We start from the raw sequence: 8,935 nt of genomic DNA on the forward strand, positions 1-8,935 counted from the left end.
CTATCTTCTTGTTCCAACGGTCTACCATTTTAGCTTGACTGTTTTATGTCATTATCATCTCTTGAACTCTTGAAAGTAGTTCATGATCATGAGATTTGATAAGGAGTTTGTTACTCAGATAATATACAGTATATTAGCCCTTATGGCACATATCCTCTCTCTCTCTACTGGCCTGTTTATTTGGCAATGCAACAAAGTGAGTTTTGAGATAGCTGAAAGACTGAAAGGTTGGAGGAAGTATTTATTCATGACAAATATAAACTGTGTTTGTTTTATTTTTGCTTATAATGGGATCCATTTGAAGAGACTTTTCTGTCACGGTAAATTATACAATGCTAATTTGAGCGATAAAGTGATTAACAGCCTAGGAAGTCAAACCATTTGTTGTAGTGCTGGGGGCTGCCACAGTTACTGCATCAATCCCCCAGTTGTTAGTAGTTCTCCTTCACCTTAATTGTGATATTATATGTATAGTGCGAGAAATATGCATTTAACGAATCTTGAGATTGTTGTGAAACGTGCATTTTCATGGAAATCTCCCCTGCTTGACCAGAGTATCAATCCATGAAGTGAAAATGGTATTACACACACACACACTCACACTAATGCACACACATTGTTTCACAAGATCAACTATGAAAATTGTAACAAACCAAGCATTGTGTGTGATACAAATTTTAGCTTGAGGATAGATGCTTCGTTTCGTATCGGGCTTCCATCAGTATTGGTCTGCAAGTTTCAACGGAGAAGGATGAAGTTGCCCAACTAATGGTTAAAGGGGGGCTGAACTTCCTCATTTAGCCACATTTTTCATATTGCCCATTAAGAAATGCAGCAGCCATGACTGAAGCCAAATGAGAGTTGTCTTGTACATTCACTCCGCCAAAACAGTACACAATTAGTCACTCACCCTTATAGATAACTTGAAACAGTCAAACCAGGTCGTTTTCATGTTGCACACCTTTTAGTTTTCTTAGTAAATGCTTTCAATGTTTGTATATGAATTTCTATAATTTATAGCTGGAGGTTTTTAAGTCATAATAATTTGGAGATATTGTCGTTTTAAAATTTGAGGTTGACAATCTCCCCCTTCCCTGCTGATGACAAGCACACCCATAACATGAAAATACAGACAGTTTCACTTTGCATTTGATTTGACCCAATACTTTTGTTTTTAATTTAGGCCAGAAAGTTAAAATCTTTGCCGAGTTGTTTTGTTGGAAACAGAATGGATGATTTGTAGTGCATTTTTTAATACAGGCCGAAGCATGAGGTCATGTTGTTGAGCTTCAGGATTATTATAGCATTTTTTTTTTTACTCTTATTCAATTTTACGGTGGAATATGATTCATTTTTATGTTTGTTTAGATTTGTCATGGAGGAATTTGCTGTGACTGACAGAGGTGTGAAAATGACTCTGAATGACATGCCATTTTTAGGTACACGGTTTCGCCTTAGTTTAAAATAATGCTGTTGTCGTATTAACAGGAAAGAAATGATGAACTATTAATGCTTCTTGTATTATATTTGATGTTGATGGTCAGTGACATTTCTTATGACTATAGTTAGTGATTGCTAAAGGGAGACACCTTTTATTGTGTATTGAGTGTATGTTTGTTTCTGTTTGGGGTAGGAAAAAAACTGTGTCATTGACAGCTACACCACTATCCTTGTGTTTGGCATTGACTGTTTACAGTAGCTCATTCAGCTAGGTTATTCCTTGTGGGAGAAAATTTGTTAGCACGTCTTGTTATTGTTCCTAATATGTGTGATGAGAATTGAAGCTTTCATCACAGCCCCTTTAGACTAGGCTTTTTGTTACGTTTCTCAACAAAGTTTGTGGGATTTCAGCACAGGCAAAATCAGTGGGGCCCCACTGATGAAGGAGTGATTAAGCCATGGCAATCAATTGGCTGATTCCCAAATCCTCTAGATTTTTACATTTACTTGAATATTTATTTAATCTAGAATTATACCAGGTGCTGGACATGGGTAATAATAATTAATTAAACATATTCTAATGCATCAAATTCATGTCAGATTCCGCGCCTGTGTTATTCTGTGTTATTCCTCACTCAAGTTGGATGTATATTGGACTGGCACTGCCAAACTGTGCTTTTTAGAAGGCTAGTTTGACATTTGTTTTATTGTGAAATACAGTGCCTTGCGAAAGTATTCGGCCCCCTTGAACTTTGCGACCTTTTGCCATATTTCAGGCTTCAAACATAAAGATATAAAACTGTATTTTTTTGTGAAGAATCAACAACAAGTGGGACACAATCATGAAGTGGAACGACATTTATTGGATATTTCAAACTTTTTTAACAAATCAAAAACTGAAAAATTGGGCGTGCAAAATTATTCAGCCCCTTTACTTTCAGTGCAGCAAACTCTCTCCAGAAGTTCAGTGAGGATCTCTGAATGATCCAATGTTGACCTAAATGACTAATGATGATAAATACAATCCACCTGTGTGTAATCAAGTCTCCGTATAAATGCACCTGCACTGTGATAGTCTCAGAGGTCCGTTAAAAGCGCAGAGAGCATCATGAAGAACAAGGAACACACCAGGCAGGTCCGAGATACTGTTGTGAAGAAGTTTAAAGCCGGATTTGGATACAAAAAGATTTCCCAAGCTTTAAACATCCCAAGGAGCACTGTGCAAGCGATAATATTGAAATGGAAGGAGTATCAGACCACTGCAAATCTACCAAGACCTGGCCGTCCCTCTAAACTTTCAGCTCATACAAGGAGAAGACTGATCAGAGATGCAGCCAAGAGGCCCATGATCACTCTGGATGAACTGCAGAGATCTACAGCTGAGGTGGGAGACTCTGTCCATAGGACAACAATCAGTCGTATATTGCACAAATCTGGCCTTTATGGAAGAGTGGCAAGAAGAAAGCCATTTCTTAAAGATATCCATAAAAAGTGTTGTTTAAAGTTTGCCACAAGCCACCTGGGAGACACACCAAACATGTGGAAGAAGGTGCTCTGGTCAGATGAAACCAAAATTGAACTTTTTGGCAACAATGCAAAACGTTATGTTTGGCGTAAAAGCAACACAGCTCATCACCCTGAACACACCATACCCACTGTCAAACATGGTGGTGGCAGCATCATGGTTTGGGCCTGCTTTTCTTCAACAGGGACAGGGAAGATGGTTAAAATTGATGGGAAGATGGATGGAGCCAAATACAGGACCATTCTGGAAGAAAACCTGATGGAGTCTGCAAAAGACCTGAGACTGGGACGGAGATTTGTCTTCCAACAAGACAATGATCCAAAACATAAAGCAAAATCTACAATGGAATGGTTCAAAAATAAACATATCCAGGTGTTAGAATGGCCAAGTCAAAGTCCAGACCTGAATCCAATCGAGAATCTGTGGAAAGAACTGAAAACTGCTGTTCACAAATGCTCTCCATCCAACCTCACTGAGCTCGAAATGTTTTGCAAGGAGGAATGGGAAAAAAATTCAAAACTGATAGAGACATACCCCAAGCGACTTACAGCTGTAATCGCAGCAAAAGGTGGCGCTACAAAGTATTAACTTAAGGGGGCTGAATAATTTTGCACGCCCAATTTTTCAGTTTTTGATTTGTTAAAAAAGTTTGAAATATCCAATAAATGTCGTTCCACTTCATGATTGTGTCCCACTTGTTGTTGATTCTTCACAAAAAAATACAGTTTTATATCTTTATGTTTGAAGCCTGAAATGTGGCAAAAGGTCGCAAAGTTCAAGGGGGCCGAATACTTTCGCAAGGCACTGTAATTGGATGCAGAGCTACCCATGTTCCGCATGTGTGTTGGCTTCATTGTTTGATATTGTGTGTTGAGAACAGAACCATGACTCTATTATTCATCGAATAATAAAGATTTTATGTTGAATTATTGTGAATGCTTGTTTCATTTAAAAGCTTTAGGGGGGACTGAAAGATAGTGATGGACTCTGAGTCATGGGTGGCTGGAAGGAGAGAGTGACAGAGCCTAGGAAAAGGCCCTGTGGCCGAAGCTATGGAGCTTCAACCTGGGGGATGGTAAGGTGGCCCGCTGTGGGGGAACGGAGTCTGCGTGTTGATTGGTGGGGGAGAAAAGGTTTGTAGGTCAGAAGGAGGAGCTTGTAATCAATCAATCAACTGTATTTATAAAGCCCGTTTTACATCAGCTGATGTCACAAAGTGCTGAACAGAAACACAGCCTTAATCCCCAAACAGCAAGCAATGCAGATGTAGAAGCAAGGTGGCAAGGAAAACCCCACTAGAAAGACCAGAATTTAGGAAGAAACTGAGATGAACCAGGCTCTGAGGGGTGGCCAGTCCTCTTCTGGCTGTGCCAGGTGGCGATTATAACAGAACATGGCCAAGATGTTCAAACGTTCATAGATGACCAGCAGGGTCAGATAATAATCAGTGGTTGTAGAGGGTGCAGCAAGTCAGCACCTCAGGTGTAAATGTCAGTTGGCTTTTCATAGCCGATCATTCAGAGTTAGAGAGAGAGAGTCCAAAACAGCAGGTCCAGGACAAGGTAGCACGTCCAGTGAACAGGTCAGGGTTGCATAGCCGCAGGCAGAACAGTGGAAACTGGAGCAGCAGCATGATCAGGTGGACTGGGGACAGCAAGGAGTCATCAGGCTAGTTGTCCTGAAGCATGGTCCTAGGGCTCAGGTTCTCCAAGAGAAGAGGGAGAGAAAAAGAGAGCGAATTAGAGGGAGCATACTTAAATACACACAGGACGCGGGATACGACATGATAATTACTTCAGATATAACAAACTGACCCTAGCCCCCCGACACAAACTATTGCAGCATAAATACTGGCGGCTGAGACCGGAGGGGTCGGGAGACACCGTGGCCCCATCCGACGATACCACCGGACAAGGCCAAACAGGCAGGATATAACCCGACCCACTTTGCCAAGGCACAGCCCCCACACCACTAGAGGGATATCTTCAACCACCAACTTACTTACGAAGACCTCCCCCATGGTACGAACCCAAGGGTGGTGCCAACCCGGACAGGAAGATCATGTCAATGACTCAAGTGACGCACCCCTCCTAAGGACAGCATAGAAGAGCACAAGTAAGCCAGTGACTCAGACCCCATAATAGGGTTACACTCAATCATAGGACCTACTGAATAAATGAGTCTTCAATAAAGACTTAAAGGTCGAGATCCAAGTTTGCGTCTCTCAATTTCATTGGGAGCCAGTAGAGTTCACAGAGGACAGGGGTGATGTGCTGCCAGGACTTAGTGTGGGTGAGGAGTCACTTTGGAGCTTATGGAGGGCCCCTGATTTGATGCCGGAGAGTAGTGAGTAGCAGTAGTCATGAGGATTTCAGCAGCAGGACGGGTGAGGCCTTTGGCAAGGTGGAAGAATGAGGATTTGACAGTCTGTCTAATGTGGTGGTCAAATGAGAGGGTGTAGTTGTGTGCATGGATGGAGATTTCGTGGTGTCATCTTTGGTGAGGATGGATTTGGTGCCTATGAGGAGGAGTTCAATTTTATCACTGTTGAGCTTAAGGATGTTTTGTTGCATTGATGTTTTTATTTTATTGTTATTTAACCAGGTAGGCCAGTTGAGAACAAGTTCTCATTTACAACTGCGACCTGGCCAAGATAACGCAAAGCAGTGTGACACAAATAACAACACAGAGTTACACATGGAATAAACAAACATACAGTCAATAACACAATAGAAAAATGTATATACAGTGTGTGCAAATGGAGTAAGATTAGGGAGGAAAGGCAATAAATTGGCCTTTGTGGCAAAATAATTACAATTTAGCAATTAAACACTGGAGTGATAGATGACAGAAGATGAATGTGCAAATACTGGGGTGCAAAGGATCAAAACAAATACATAACAATATGGGGATGAGGTAGTTGGATGGGCTATCTACAGATGGGCTATGTACAGGTGCAATTATCTGTAAGCAGCTCTGACAGCTGATGCTTAAAGTTAGAGAGGGAGATATGAGTCTTCAGCTTCAGTGATTTTTGCAGTTCGTTCCAGTCATTGGCAGCAGAGAACTGGAAGGAAAGGCGGCCAAATGAGGAGTTGGCTTTGGGGTTGACAGGTGAAATATACCTGCTGGAGCGCGTGCTATGGGTGGGTGCTGCTATGGTGACCAGTGAGCTGATATTCTAGGAAGCCGATTCTAGATTTAATTTTGGATTGGAAATGCTTGATGTGAGTGTGGAAGGAGAGTTTACAGTCCAACCAGACTCCAGGTATTTGTAGTTGTTCACATATTCTAAGTCAGAACCGTCCAGAGTAGTGATGCTAGACGAGCGGGCTGGTGCGGGCAGCGATCGGTTGAAGAGCATGCATTTAGTTTTACTTGCATTTAAGAGCATTTGGAGGCCATGAGTTGTATGGCATTGAAGCTCATCTGGAGGTATGTTAACACAGTGTCCAAAGGGCCAGAGTGGTTTCCAAAATGGTGTCGTTTGCATAGAGGTGGATCAGATAATCAAAAGCAACAAGCGAAAAGAGTCGGCCTGAGAATTGAACCCTGTGGCACCCCCATAGAGACTGCCAGATGTCCGGGCAAAAGGACCTCCGAGATGACACACTGAACTCTGTCTGAGAAGTTGTTGGTGAACCAGGGCAGGCAGTTATTTGAGAAACCAAGGCTGTTGAGTCTACCGATAAGAATGCGGTGATTGATGGAGTCAAAAGCCTTGGCCATGTCGATGAAGACAGCTGCACAGTACTGTCTCTTATCGATGGCGGTTATGATATCATTTAGGACCTTGAGCGTGGCTGAGGTGCACCCATGACCAGCTCGGAAACCAGATTTCATAGCAGAGAAGGTACGGTGGGATTCGAAATGGTCGGTGAACTGTTTCTTAACTTGGCTTTCGAAGACCTTGTAAAGGCAGGGTAGAACGGATATAGGTCTGTAACAGTTTGGGTCTAGAGTGTCTCCCCCTTTGAAGAGGGGGATGACCGCGGCAGCTTTCCAACCTTTGGGGAGCACAGACAATATGAAAGAGAGGTTGAACAGGCTAGTAATAGGGGTTGCAACAATTGAGGCGGATCATTTTAGAAAGAGAGGATCCATATTGTCTAGCCCAGCTGATTTGTAGGGATCCAGATTTTGCAGCTCTTTCAGATCATCAGCTATCTGGATTTGGATGAAGGAGAAATGGGGGAGGCTTGGGCAAGTTGTAGTGGGGGGTGCAGAGCTGTTAACCGGGGGAGGGGTAGCCAGGTGGAATGCATGGCCAGCAGTAGAAAAATGCTTATTGAAAAAAATGCTTATTGACGCAGGCAATGAGGCAGTGATCGCTGAGATCCTGGTTGAAGACAGCAGAGGTGTATTTAGAGGGCAGGTTCATCTGGATGATATCTCTGAGGGTGCCCGTGTTTACGAATGTAGGGTTGTACCTGGTAGGTTCCATGATAATTTGTGTGAGATTGAGGACATCTAAGTTAGAATGTATGACGGCCGGAACTACTTCAAGATTGGTGGGTCCCCTGCGGGACGGTTGAGCTAATGTAGGCTAATGCCATTATCATGAGGTTGTACGTAGCAAGAACATTTCCCAGGACATAGACAAATCTGATATTGGCAGAAAGCTTAAATTCTTGTTAATCTAACTGCACTGTCCAATTTACAGTAGCTATTACAGTGAAATAATACCATGCTATTGTTTGAAGAGAGTGCACAGTTTTGAACATGAAAATATATTAATAAACTAGGCACATTTGGGCAGTCTTGATACAACATTTAGAAAATAAATGAAATGGTCCATTGGATCAGATAAAAACCTTTGCACATACATTGCTGCCATCTAGTGGCCAATATGTAAATTGCACATGGGATGGAATAATACATTATGGCCTTTCTCTTGCATTTCAAAGATGATGGTACAAAAAAAATACAAAAGAGCGGTTGTTTTTTTCTTTGTATTATCTTTTACAAGATCTAATGTGTTATATTCTCATACATTCCTACCACATTTCCACAAACTTCAAAGTGTTTCTCTACAGGCCGTTTGGGTATGTCATTTTAGGAGAAAATTGTAAAAAAGGGGTCGATCCTTAAGAATTTTTAAGCATATCCCAATTTAGGTCGCCGAACAAACTCTGAAGATAGATGGGGGGCAATTACTTCACATATGGTGTCCAAGGCACAGCTTGGGGCTGAGGGGGGTCTATAACAAGCGGCAACAGTGAGAGACTTATTTCTGTAAAGGGGGATATTTAGAAGTAGAAGCTTGAATTGTTTGGGCACAGACCTGGATAGCATGACAGAACTCTGCAGGCTATCTCTGCAGTATATTGCAACTCCACCCCCTTTAGCAGTTCTATCTTGGCGGAAAATGTTGTAGTTGGGGATGGAAATTTCAGAATTTATTGTGGCTTTCCTAAGCCTGGATTCAGACACGGCTAGGACATCAGGGTTGGCGGAGTGTGCTAAAGCAGTGAGAAGAACTTAGGGAGGAGGCTTCTAATGTTAACATGCATGAAACCAAGGCTTTTACAGTTACAGAAGTCAACAAATTATAGCTCCTGGGGAATAGGAGTGGAACGGGGGGCTACAGGGCCTGTGTTAACCTCTACATCACCAGAGGAACAGAGGAGGAGTAGGATAAGGGTACGGCTAAAGGCTATAAGAACGGGTTGTCTAGTGCGTTGGGGACAGAGAATAAAAGTAGAAGATTTCTGGGCGTGGTAGATTAAATATTCAAGGAATAATGTACAGACAAGGGTATGGTAGAATGTGAGTACAGTGGAGGTAAACCTATGCTTTTGATGACAATGAGAGAGGTTTCTTCTCTGGAGGCATCAGTTAACCTAGGTGAGGTCTCCTCATGTGTGTGGGGTGGGACAAAAGAGCTATCTAAGGCATGTTGAGGGCTCTACAGTGAAATAGAACAATAAAAACTAGCCAAGCCAGGAGTAGATAAGGCATATTAACATT

The sequence above is a fragment of the Oncorhynchus mykiss genome, chromosome 8 (genome assembly GCF_057628025.1).
Source record: "Oncorhynchus mykiss isolate SJ-2025 chromosome 8, ASM5762802v1, whole genome shotgun sequence".
NCBI lineage: Eukaryota > Metazoa > Chordata > Actinopteri > Salmoniformes > Salmonidae > Oncorhynchus > Oncorhynchus mykiss.